This window comes from Halichoerus grypus, chromosome 5, assembly GCF_964656455.1.
Source record: "Halichoerus grypus chromosome 5, mHalGry1.hap1.1, whole genome shotgun sequence".
In the NCBI taxonomy this organism is placed as follows: domain Eukaryota; kingdom Metazoa; phylum Chordata; class Mammalia; order Carnivora; family Phocidae; genus Halichoerus; species Halichoerus grypus.
This window is the reverse complement of record NC_135716.1, coordinates 99,386,578-99,399,903: the sequence shown is the minus strand read 5'-3', so window position 1 is coordinate 99,399,903 and position 13,326 is coordinate 99,386,578. Positions and strand designations below refer to the sequence as shown.

Here is a 13,326-nt window from a genome sequence, read left to right as displayed (position 1 = left end):
TTAGCATATTTTTCTAGCTTGTATTATTTTCTTCCCTTTTCTTTTTGAAAGTAGTTATTCACCCACAGGGGTTTGAAACATCCCGATTCACGATTTCAAAAACGTAAACCGTGGTGGAACGATTGGAGGCTGGTTCTTTCATCTAAAGCTTAACTGGTATCTATAATTACTAATTACTCAACTCTCCATTATTCATGTGTGGCTTATCCCTGGTTAAATGGTTGAACCTTGGGTTTCCTGGTCACCAGTCTGCTCTGCAGCCTCATTCTCCTGCTGTCGGGGCTTACTCAGGGAAATCCAACTAATTTTAATACCAATCTAAGCACAAAACCTCATTAGGAAAGTATAGCTCTTGCCAAAGTAGGCATATAATATACTCCAAAAGCAAATATAGAAATTTTAGAAATTATTTTCTGTTTTAGATTACTCTCTTCTCTTCACAGGGATTACTGAGAAAGAGAACTGAATGGGCAGTGCTTGATCCTATTAGGTTGAGACATAAAGTTGCCATTTCTGTGGTCAGTAATGGTAAATTATTGGCATGTTCATATGTCTCAACCTAAATAACATAAGATACTTCCTTTCATTTGATTTTCTCTATTGCTCTCAATCTCAGATTTTCGGTGTCAAAAGCTTGTAAGCATTCACCTTAAAGGCTATCTGTATGGGGCTATGAACTTTAGTCATACCAAACTACTGCCAAAATATGCCCTATTGGATTAGGGTTCCTGACTTTGCCTCTAACACCCCCCCTCCTCGGGTCCTTGGTCAAAAGGCTTTTTGTTCCTTTGCTGGGTGAACACTACTCATCTTTTGAGGTGTATTGTAGGTCATTTGCCACTTCATCTACCCAAATTTTCCCAGGATTCTCCAAGGAGAATCATACATTTTTTCCTTTGGGGTTTACCTGCTCCCAGTTTCAATCTCAGCTCCCACAACATTACATTGGTTGTTTACAAATTTATTTTCTCTAATCGATTGTAAACTATGACAGAGACTGCTTGATTCAGTTTATTATTTCTTTTTTTAAAAGATTTTGTTTACTTATTTGACAGAGAGAGAGAGAGAGAGAGAGAGAGAGCATGAGGGGGGAGGGGCTGAGGGGAGAAGCAGACTCCCCACTGAGCAGGGAGCCTGATACTGGGCTCCATCCCAGGACCCCGAGATCATGACCTCTGCTGAAGGCAGACGCTTAACGGACTGAGCCACCCAGGCGCCCCTCAACTTATTATTTCTAATGTAGTCCCTAGCACATGAGAGGTGTTAAATTCATGTTTGAGAATAAAGAAAAAGGTAGGGAGAGGGGAACAAGAAATAATTTCTATGATATCATAACAATCTTACAGTTGTGTTATTTTCTATGGGATTTCACAGTGTGGAAAACTGATAATTGAGTTCCTTCCTGGCTCATTGGAGTAAGAAGAGAATTCACAACGCCTCTGATTTCATTCTTCTACATTACAAATTGAGGCAGAATTTAAGAGAATTAGTCATTTTCTGTAGGAGCGGGAGCCTCCTTGCCAAAGGAGATGGCAGCTCACTGGGAAGTAAAGACCACTTGGCACGAATCCATCTTACTCACTAGAAGCCAACACCAGCTTATATCCACTGCCTCCATTCAGCCTAGAAGCTAAAGGATGGGAGCCATAGATAGAGCTGATAAAAACAGCAGTCAAGGTAATCATTTCAGAACAGTAAATCTCAAACTAAACCGAGAAGAAGAGAGTCAAGAAAAGCAGGGAGAAACATCTGAATAGAGTGTAACTCAAACCAATGGTAACCTGGGATCTTAGATTTCTCTTCTGTCTACTATTTTTCTATTCTTGGAATTTCTTTCATCATGGATATTTTCACGGCGGTGGCTCACAGAATTTTGGCTCAGCCATTATTGCATTCTACCCCACATTGATATGATAGTACAAGAACCTCTTGCAGAGGCTACTAAGGCACAGAGTCGATGCTTTCTTATATATTTGGGCCAATGGCCTGGCAGAGATCGTTAAAGCCATCAGCTGAGTTGTGTGCATCTTTGTCCCATCTTGGGTACAAAAAGAGTCTCCAGACTTGACCATTGCATTTCCCTTAAACACTCCCTAGGATAACATTAAAAATGTACATTACAGTTAGCCCAACTCTCTTTTCCCAACATGATAGTGTACACTCTGACTTGAGAGCTTTGCATTCCCTCCAGCACCTAATACAGTTCCTGGCAGGGGGTGTGGGTTCCATCAATATTTATTGAATTAGAGAGAAGAACCATTGGGATGAAAATGATGGAAAGATCTCTAAATTAGGCAAAGGGTGTTACTCAATCTTCCTCCATGTATTTTCCTTCTCAATTGGAAAAGGATGCTGATTTTGTTGTTGAAGAATGATTGAAAATACGAAAATTACATTTGAAGAAATCTACACAGCTGTTGATTTTGGAGATAAATTTTTCCAGCCAACACACGACATTAACTGCAAGATTTCCTTTTTTCAAGAAATAAGTTTATGATCTTAGACAAACTAAGCACAACAAAATATAAGTTTGTAGACACTGAGGTTGTTCAGACCGAAGTATTATCCAAACCTCCTAGTGGGGTGCCTCTTCTTGTAGCCTTGGAAAAAAGACAAACTGTTAAACAAATATTGACTATGTGTTCTGAGTCTCAAAAATATTGAAATAGTTTTTTTAAAAAAGCTCAGGGTCATGATTTTGACAGATTTTACTGGTTGGATAAAAACATCTAATGTCACATGCTCTGAAAGCATAAAAATTAAGAAGTGATTTCTGTTGATTTCTTATGGGTGAGATAAAGTAAACAAAAATAAGAAAACTATTCTCCCTTAAACACTTCTAGCGCCGTGAAGTTGGAATACAAAAAAAGACAGAAAATATCTGACTAAAAAAGGTCATCGTTTAGGTTAGAATGCTTTCTCCTAAAAAAACTACCCAAATCTACATTTTGTTAATTTTTTTATGTTATTTTAACCAAGCAGTTTGTTTTATTATTTCCAAACTATTTTACACAGTGCTGTATATTAGAAAGCACGTGGATGCCAAAGGTCATGTTCCCTGCATCTGTCATTAACTATCAATAGCTTATACCATCTGCTATTCTTCACATTCTAGAACCAGTAGCACAGTAAACATGTGCATTTTCTTCTATTAAACAATACGTCCTTTGGCCTACCATCAGTCCTCAGAAAAACTAAATGAGATTGCCGATGTATCTACGTTGGGCATACTTGATACTAGATACTTTGGGCTTGTAAATTTAAAGTTTGAAGATAAGTGTGCTTGGAACACCTACAACAGCAGGAAAATGCCAATATAATCTAGTGATAGAGCCCAGACCAGATGGTTAGGGCTTGTGAGAGGTTTAAATGTCAAAATATTTAAGCATTAAAAAATCCTGTTAGGTAAGGAACTTCAAAACCTGTCAAAACTACACTGCTAATGGCTCTGTAATAAAACATGTCCCCGAGCACAGAGTAGAGGAAAGAGCTAAAGGTTTTACAACTGCTAGGAAAGATGTTTCTACTGGGACACAAGCAGCAGTTATAAAAAGCATCTATCATGTAGTATACAATTGGCCAAACAGAACTTGTCCCTGATTTGGACATTTCAGACATGGAAGTCTTAATTGAATATAGTGGGAGTTAGTTCTTGTTACCAAAGAGGCTATAACTGAACCCTGGAAATGGGCAAAAATTATTCACACCTGCAATCAACACTGATCTTATAGCTACTTTATGTTAAGTACTTTACAGTATTTCTAAGAAGACACGTATCTTTTTGGACCAGATATATTGCAAATATGCCACCATTATGGGTTTAGCATACTGAGATTACAAGTATTGGAGCAGCCTTGCCAAATCTCCAAAAAGAAGGTTTTTAAGCAGCTAATAACCTAGGAAAATGAACAATAGTTAGAGACCTAACAGGATTACAAATAAATGAAAATCTGAGTTGAAGAAGAATGAGGAATGTGTGGAAACCTGCCAGAGATCTAAAGCTGGAGAACGGAAAGATCAAACAATTCTTTTCTAAAAGGAGAGAGAAAAAAAAGTAGAGTTGAAAGGTTAAATACAAACAGAAAAAATCGTTCTTTCCAAAGACAGTTAAATATATATATAGGTGGAGACGGCAAAGGATGATACGAAAAGTAAGCATGCCCTAACTTACTTTCTCTGATGCCAAGAAAATATCTAAAGTAAATTTCTGATTGCTATGTATTATATAAACAAATGTGCAAAGATATATTCAAGGAAGCTGGTTTAATATATACATTTGGGGCTTCTCTGTTTGAGGGAGTATATCAGATCCACCCAAAGTGCTTTTTCTGGAGATAAGGTTCTTCCCACCCCAGCCCCACTGGAGGAGGGATCATGATCTGGAGAGGAAGGAATTTTAATGTTGAAAAGTCTCCTCTGGTGATTCTGATTTCCTGGCCAAAGTTTAGATCCACATGTTTATTGGTGATTTACTGAGTCCGTGAGAGGATCAGAACAGATGTTTGGAAAAAAAAACTCACCTCTGGAAGACTCTCTCACTCCTAGAGTGGGAGAAGCTACTTAACTGAAAAGGGTCTCCCTTCACCTATCAGACTTGTTTGGGACTGGTGTCTGCCTCATAGTCAAAGGAGCCCTGGCAATGGCAATGAGGGAGGGTCTTAGTAAGGGAACATGGGAAGGAGGTTAGTTTCAAGACTTTGATAGCTGGAAGGGAACATTTCTCCAGGGAGTGAGCCAATGTCACAAAGATCTTGATATATCCCAGGAGGGAATTTCTCAATCTCTGCATAGGTGCCTTTCCTCTATTTTTTCCCAGAAAAGGACCTAAAAAGATCAAACAAAACTTAGAATGAAAACTCAGAAGGTGTTTTCTTGGCTTAAGCCAAAAAGAACAAGAGGAAGGGGTAAGGCTGAGAGCCCTTTGTATTCAGTGTTTAGAAAGGGGGAGGGGTGCCCAGGAGAAGTGAGAGGACCACCCTGGGTGTTGTTTCTTAAGTCGTACTGGCTCCCCTGTAGGTTCTAGGCTCTGGGAGCCTGTGAGGGAAGGTGAGTGGCAGCTCCATACAATCAGTATATTTCAACCCTGGAGGAGCACAGACACATCAACACTGTCTAAGCATGACTTTAGAAAGTTTCACCCTTTAGGTAACTGTTAAGCTAGAGTTGAGGGGGGGCGGGTCGGGAGGGAGAAAAGCAAGGAAATCACAAATTCCTGCACTGGAGAAAGTCAAGGAAAGGAGGATTCACTGGGGCTTCTCTCTGCGTTGGGGGGTCTAGGGGCTGGATGCCTGGAATCCCTGCCTCCTTCCTGGCTGCTTGGGAGCCAAAGAGGGTCTGGTTATAGGCTCAGTTCAACAACCTTCTTCCCCAAACACCCTTCTGACACCACCTCCCCCTCCCAGCCATTGCAGAAAAGTGACCCCTTGCTCTTACTCTGTGCCTTCATTGTGGGGTGTGTAGCTGGTGACTAAGTGTTCACAACTGCCCATTTTTTACCCTCTGCTTTGCCTTGACTAAATTTGAATCAGGCGTCTCTCCTCCCCACCCAACCCTGAACGTTAGCTTGCCTGAAAAATCTGAGCAAGCACTAAAATGCAGAACATGTTTCCTTGTCAGCTTATTCCCCAAATCCCGGGACCACAGAGACGCGTTTCTTGTCAAACCCCGCAGGTCAGTCATGCCTTCCGTCTACTTCCTCTCATCTGCCCAACTTTCCCTTACTGCGTATTCCCTTTACCATACAAAAGGTTTTTTGTTTGGTTTGAAATGCTCACAGATTTCTGAGATCAGAGCTCTCTCTGTATTGCAATAGTCTTTCTTTCTAATTAAAGTCTCTCCCTATCTAAGTCTGGAATTTTTTTTTTTTTTCTTTTTTGACGTTAGTATGTAGCTAAGAGGGATTTCAGGTAAGTTTGAGCGCCCCCCCCCCCCCACTGGTGGGGCATGAAGTCTTGGGGGCCGGGGTATTTTTTTTTCCCCCTTGGGAAAAGCCAGGAGACGTGACATGCACGGCTCTCTTTTGAACTTCAACTTTCCACAGGAGAATGGATTTCTAAATGAGGAGGTTCAAGGCTTGCGCCCTAGGGGCCGCTGGCAAGGGCGGGGAATTTTTGGTTGAAAAACACCGTCAGGATCACTGCTAGGGGCGAGGGGTGTGCTTAGGCAAGGTTTGGGGGAGGAGAGCGAGGAGTGAGGGATGGGACGGGCGGGGGCACGAGTGGATGGTACGTGAAGAGTTACTGGAAACGGCGCTTCCGCGGGCGAGCTGGGGGTGGGGGGGTGAAAGGTGGTCGCAGAGCCTCAGCGCGGGGAGGTCGTGCAGCGGCGGCACGCGCGGCCTGAGCAGCGGCAGCGGCAGCGAGCCGGACGGAGTTAGGACCGCTCGGAGCGCCCAGGTCTCGAGGTAGTGTAAGGTTTGCAATCCTTCCACTTGCTGGCAGTTGCAGAAGAAGATCTGCTTTTAAGTGAAACCTTCATGCCACCCCTCTGAGGGCTGCGGCTTCCCCGGGCTCGCTTCCATCTCTCTCTCTCCTCCGGCCCTCGCGCTCACTCTTTAATTTGCACGCGCCCCTAAGTTTGCCGAGAGCTCGCTGCCGGCTCGGAGCGGGTCCGGCCAGGCGCCGCGGGCGGGGGCGGGGAGCCCGGGAACCGCAATCCAGAAGCGTCGTGGGCCATGTATATTTCATCAAATGGACTTTGGGTGCGTCGCGTCTCACAGCCATCAACGCTATGTGCAGTGACATTTCTGACTTGAGTGGAGGAATGCGAGAAGGAAGCCCGGGCGAAATTGTTACTAGAGGATCTTCTTGGCGCCAATGCTAATTGTCCTGATTTATGTCCCTTCTGACTAAGCTCAACGTCTTCATCTGAAATAAAATGAAAGCTGTGCCAAGCGAGGTAGAACCGCCCGGCCGCTGGTTCTGATCCCCGGGAATCAGGAAATCGTCCTGCAGCTTAAAAAAAAATAATAATAAAAAATAAAAGGAGAGAGAGAGAAAAAAAATAGAAATAGAAAAAAAAAATCCCCAGTAAAAGTTTAAAGCGAGAAGTGGCAGAGGCAGTGGCGCGAGGAGGCGCGGAGGAGAGCCGGCAAGCGGGGGACTGGGCTGGCAAGACCTCCCGAAGGCTGCGATTTCATTATTAATATCACTATATTTTTGGAGGGAGAGGCACCTTTCTCATCCTCTCTTCCTCTCCGCCCACCCCTGTTCCCTCCCCCTCATCTACCTGTCAAAGTCACTGATCTTTTGCATTTCGGAAGAGGACGTCAACGGGAAGGAATTCCCCCTCTCGGCGAGGGCTCCGAGAGGGGGCGACGCGCAGGAAGGCTCCCCTTCAGGGGCCCGCGACGAAGGTAATTAAGCGGCGGGGAGTGGCGGGCCGGCGCGGGGCTCCGGGTCCGCAGAGTCCTCTCCCACCGCGGGCCGGGCGCGAGCGGGACCCCGGGGCTGCTGCTGCGGCGGCGGCGGCGGCGGCGGCGGCTCGGGTCCACACCCCACCCCTCCCGCTCCTCCCGCGCCCGGGAGGACGCTCGGCGGGAGCTGCCGCCGCCCGCCCGTGCGCCGCTCGCGGGCTCAGCTGCTGCGGCCGCCGCCCGAGGCGCACCCGGCTGGGCAGGGCCGCCGCCCCGCGCCGTCGGTCGGCTCCCGGCCGGCGCAAGGGCAAACGGGCCACACGGTAAGTGCAGCCGGCGCCCCCCTCCTCCGGCGACCCGCGCGTCTCGTCTTTGCCCCTCTCCCCCGGGCTCCCTCCCTCCGTGCCTGCCTCCGCCCCCCTCCCCGCCCCCCACTGCGATCCACAGGCGGGAGGGAGGCTCCGGGTGGGCGACGAACTTTGTGAAGCGCCTTGAGGAGGCAGCGCGCGGAGCCGCGGCGCGCACACAACCCGCACACTCTCACACCCACACACGAGTCTTCCTGGGTGTGCGCCCCGAGCGGGTTGCGTGTGTGTGTGTGTGTGTGTGTGTGTGTGTGTGTTGCTTCCGGAGCCTGGGCGCTGGGTCGGTGCCTCGGTGGACGGACTGACAGACACCCGGCGCGCTCCCCCTCTCACACACACACCTGGCCACACACCACGCTCTGGAGGGTTCTTTTTTTCCTTTTGCCAATTGTCTGCTTTGGGGAGAAAACTTGCCCTCTTGCCGGCCCTGTGGAGCTGGTGGCCACACTGAGAGCTTTTGAAGTCCCCTTCTTTTAATCTCCGATATTGGTGCGAGATTAAAGCATTACTATCCCATGATGTGCAGCTGGGGAGAAGGCAGAATTGAAAGAGGACCAGACTTGGTGTAGGAATGCTGTTTGGAATATTTTCTCGGGTTCTTTACTGGCATTACTTTAATCGGTTGCGGGATTCGGCTAGGGACATTGAATTCCTGTCCTCTATGGATCTGTGGATATCTATATATAATGCAAATAATCCCGAATATTATTGGGCCCAAAATAACCAATTAAGTGATTCATACCCGGGAAAAGTTAGATAAAAAAAGAAACTGCGCCCTCTGCTGTTTATTCTAGTAACCTCACCCGGGGACCTCCACCCCCCAACCCCATCCACTTAGGAGGTTGTCATCTTGCAGGGCTTGCGGGAAAATTCCTAGCGGGGATTTTAAAGCAACTTTATTTGGAAAAGTCGGAGGTTGCGTTCCCATCATCGCATCAGGTATAGATTCCCAGAGAGCAGAAGCTTTTGTTAACCCGACTCCTCTTCCATTCTTCTCTGTACTCGGAATGGTCATGGAGACACTCGTTATCATAACAGTTTGTCAATCTTTGGAATGGAAAATTCTGAGTAAGATTCAGAATTCCACTAAACATATGGTGTATCTGGCAGTAGATTTGCTCGAGAAATAAGGCCCTGTTTTATGACTGAAAATACTAAAAGTTGTCTTACAGAAACGGGGGGAAATTAACCAGAAAAAGCCTCCCACAAAATCATTTATTCAAATTGACTTAATGGTTAAGCTCGTTAGAAAAAGTTTCCCAGAAATTCTCTTTTTAGAGAAGGGGCAAGGTTTTGGTGATTTGTCTAGCCCTTGAGAGCATCTCTAAGCTGTGGGTAATTAGCAACCTCAGGTTTCATTAAGTATTTTGTGTCACTTTGAATGTCTTACCCACGCACCCACCCCCCTTTCTCTTTGGCAAAGGAACGGCAGCTCAGTAACTGTCCAAGATTCTTTTGGAAGATAAGCAACTTCCAGTTTTTCATTAAGACAAAATTTGAGTATTTGCATGTGGATCAGGATACAAAGAAAAAAATGCATCAAGTGTTTTGCACTTATTGTTCCGGCATACATATGTGGGGGATATATTTCCTTTTCTCTTCTGGATGCCATGAAATGACATCTATTTCACCACTAAAAATCAACATGAGAGCATTCAGAATTCCATATGTATCTATTAATGTGGTTATACTTCCTATTATGAAATTTAAGAGAGATCATCTTAAAATTTTGTAAGACAGCAGTTTATCTTATTTGCAGACAAAGCTTTTTTTTCTATTGAGATTTTTGTTTTGTCAGCTTTCACAGGGCATGTGTGTTAAAGTGATTCAGGTTACCTTTTTTAGGACGACACTAATGTATTCTGCAGTTTCCTTTTGTATAATTGCAATTGGCACAACTACTTGTCTGCTTCCATTACTATTCCAAAAAAAAAAACCAGGTAATATGTCAAAAAATTTAAATGATTACGCCTTTAGTTGATATGTTTTCTAAGTGTTGTAAAGATTTGGAGAGTTTTAGAGTTACAAGAGCATCAAGTCGCTTGGAAAGAAATAAAATTTCATGCAACTCAGAAAGTCAGTTATTATGTTAACAAAAAAAGGTGTGTGTGTGTGTGTATCATATCAGTAAGAGATGTAGCATACTTTAAAAAAGAATTTTACCTTCAGAACCCAGAGTTTTGTTTCAAAACTTCAGGTGGGTGTAGATTTTCTTAAATGTGTGTTTGAAACCTTGGATGTCTGAACTTCCCTACACAAGAAGGAAAGATTTGTTGTTCTATGGTAATGAAATACCAGATTTCTTCTAGACTTAACTGATTCTGAAATAATTTTATGTATTATCCTATCCCCAAACATCCTGCCAATATATGCTATCTGATTTCTCTAATCATTCTTCTCTCGGTGAAAACCGAGATCTTTCAAATACGAAGGTGTGCTATTTGGTTTTATTAAGAATCTCATGATAGGCAGTTGCTCATAATACCCAATCAAGGATGAGTAAAATATGCCAATGATGCTTCAGTACATGTTAAATTCCTTGTATTTTGAAAGACAGTTAACAAAAGGGTAGAAGCAAATGTTTCCCATTTAAGATGACTAGAAAATGCTTTCTTCACAACAATAAATAAATGCAAAGAGCATTCAGTGTATCTTAAATATCTCGTCTAGTCAATCTCATTACGAGAGTGTTGGAATCTGCTAATTTTGGTAGGTTATTGAATTTGGGAGTGTCTTTATCTCTTTATAATTTTCACTCAATGAAATGTGATTATGGTCAGTGTTCTTTTTGTTCCTTCCCATTCAGAAACGTGCATATTTCTAAAATTCTTAATGTCTATGAGGAATGAGTCAATAGCTGTCTATTTCAGGTGCCCCTAAAGAGCTAAGTATTTATGGAATAAATAGCCTAATACTACCACCCCCACCTCCTCGTGAGATTATATAATAAAACCAATGAGCTAGAATTAACAGATTTACTGTCAATATCTTCCTCTCAGTTGATGAAGTTGGCATTTTTTTAAAGAATGTAATTGTCTATAATTTTGACCATTATTACTCCCATGTACTATTTTGGGAGGCTTCTTTTCTGATGAGAGAAAGGGCCTGTGAAATACCTTCTCCAAAGTTATTCCCAGGTGGAAGGGAATTCGCTCCAGAATCCTGGAAAAAGATGTCCTGTGGATGCAAAGCCATGTTACAGACCCTTTAGTCCAGATCAATAACATCTATCAACTTGAGGACATGACATAATTTTATATTTTCACACTGGCTCTGCAAATTTATATACCAGTGAGAGTCTATGGAGTTCTCATAGCATATTAATGGGTATTTTTATCAAAGAGGATTTCTCAGCACTTTAGTGCATAGGTAGAGATGATGGCATTACTTGAAAACAGTGAGTTCCCAAGGTTTACAGAGCAAAGAACTGGAACTGGGGCTGCCCAGAGCTCCTCGGAAGCAGCTCACATTTAGGTGATATGGACACCTGAGACAAATTCAAAGCCCCCATTACTTGGCAATTAGTTCAGTTATGGGCCAGAAGGGGTTGGTTTAGTATACTGAATCCCCAAATATGTCATTGACCGTCCTTCTCATCATTCGTTTGCCTAGCTATTTGCTGTGATGACCTAGCTTTTAAGAAGCTATTGATGATTTTAACCCGGTTGAAAGCATAGCCAGATGGGAACCGGTACCATTAAGCAATAGAGGTGAGGGGGTAAATAATATTCTATTTTCATATCATTTTATTTTCCTTGAAAACTCCATAATTATACTTTAGTAGCAAATTCCCGATTTTGACAGAGGACTCTTTTCCACTGTCATGGAAATTCATAAATTTAATTTCTTCTTAATTTTAAATTAAGAGGATTTTCTTTGAAGTGTAAGTGGCACTGAAAAAAGTGAGGAGACCCGATGTGAAGAATACATTCTAGAATACACGCTACAAATATAAAAATTAGAATGAAATTAAGCAATTATGTTAAAGAACAGCTTAGTGACCCTCTGCTCCTGATCTGTAATATGCCATGGTCAATATCTTTTTCTGTGTCAATGGGAGCTCATTAAATGTAAATTCTGCAGACTAACTGAGCCATGCCATATTAGTGCTTGCCAAAGCTTGACATTTTTAATACATTAATAATATGTCTGTAATGTAATGGAAAACTATTAATCACAACTGGTTATGTGCCAGAAATTTAAGCTATAATTGGCTGCTTCTTGTCAAGAATGTCTGTCGCACAGTCCTGCAACTGCCTAATATTCAAATATCTTGCACTCCTCTGCATTTTTCCTTGTCAGTTCTCTAAATTCGATCAATGGTGTAGTCCATAATTCTGTGTAATGACCATTATTATAATTCTGCTATACTTTAATGAGAGTTCGTTATATTGGGATTGCTGTTGTGTCAAGAACTAGTAACAGGTTCACATACATTTCCTTAGTGTCCAAATTTTTCACGTACATCTATCTGGTGGTCATCCTTTATTCTGTGGTTGCAGTAAGGCAAAATGTGGATAAAGACAGAGTTACGAAGAATAAACGGATTAGGGGATAACCTTTACTCGTTAAAAAAAAAAGTGAAGGTTAATCTCAGGGAGCATTCAAATATATACTTAGGGTCACATTTTAAAAACAGTATTAGAATTAACTCATAATTTTCACTCAATTCAAACTCAGAGCAGTTTATCCCTGGTCTTCAAGATTATATTGTTCTTGATAAAGAAGTTGCTATGTATTTGAACCTAAGAATTGAAGTTAATAATTTCTAGTCTAATAGATTTTACACTTCTGTTTCACGTCCAGCTCCCCCACACTCCATGAAAGTGTTTGTTCTTGTTATAATGAAGTAGTAAACACAGTTGAAAAATGCATCTAGAAAATGTGCATTTGTATTATTTTAACACCTTTACAGATTATTAAGGCTTTAGTAGCCACAACACATGCTTCCCTGTGATTTCTTTCCTTTTAGCTTAAGATATCAAAATGTGCCCAACGCATCTATATGTTATAAGGAGGAGGCAGATTCAAATCTGCAGTTTATACATGTTTAGACAAACTGCTAATTATTGCTTCATAGGAACTCAAATATTCAACACTTTTCCTAATAGAAAATATCACAAATTGCAGCTGTATGATAACATTTTATGAATTGAATATAATGAAAATTGCACTTGCATCCATAAAGCAATTATTATAAATTACTTTGCTATGGAAACACTATTCAACCATCCGTTGGCATTTCATAGTCTCTGTGGTTGAGTTTATTTTAAGATGGTGCATTATTTAAATATATTGAATTCCTTTTATAGTATTGTTTGAAGATAGCAAACTTCCCTATTTAAACCACCTAATGTAAATTAAAGGGTCTATGATGGTATTTTCTAAACTACAGGGTTTTTGGCCTTTTTCAGTTGTTTAAAAAACAGTTACTGGGACTCTGACAATATGAACCAACTAATTATGCAAATACCTCTTTTTTACACCTGGATTCCAAATATTATTGTTTGGTTAGACTTGGACAGTGGTTTCTAAAGAGAAAAGTTGCCAGTTCACCTCACCAATGACTAGTATCCGTATTTGTGGGGGCTGCATTATCAGTTAACC

General features: G+C 42.2%; 1 protein-coding gene and 1 long non-coding RNA gene across 12 annotated transcripts in view; one reads left to right on the top strand and one right to left on the bottom strand.

Moving 5' to 3' along the window:
• Positions 1-5,494: 5,494 nt before the first annotated feature.
• NTNG1 (netrin G1) overlaps positions 5,495-13,326 on the top strand; it is a 315,517-nt gene continuing 307,685 nt past the window's right edge. For 8 of the 11 annotated variants that reach the window (XM_078072672.1, XM_078072669.1, XM_078072668.1 and 5 more), the window contains exon 1: positions 7,216-7,354. The gene's annotated coding sequence lies outside the window, so the exon portion shown is untranslated. Of the gene's footprint in view, positions 5,671-7,215; positions 7,355-7,537; positions 7,678-8,553; positions 8,659-13,326 lie in introns of those variants that run through there. The other 3 variants (XM_036089454.2, XM_036089453.2, XM_078072663.1) reach the window with 3 other exon arrangements.
• On the bottom strand, positions 6,903-7,342 carry LOC144381892 (uncharacterized). The gene is made up of 2 exons (XR_013448011.1): positions 7,228-7,342; positions 6,903-6,953 (listed from the first exon to the last, which is right to left on the bottom strand). It is a non-coding gene; the product is annotated as an uncharacterized LOC144381892 (long non-coding RNA).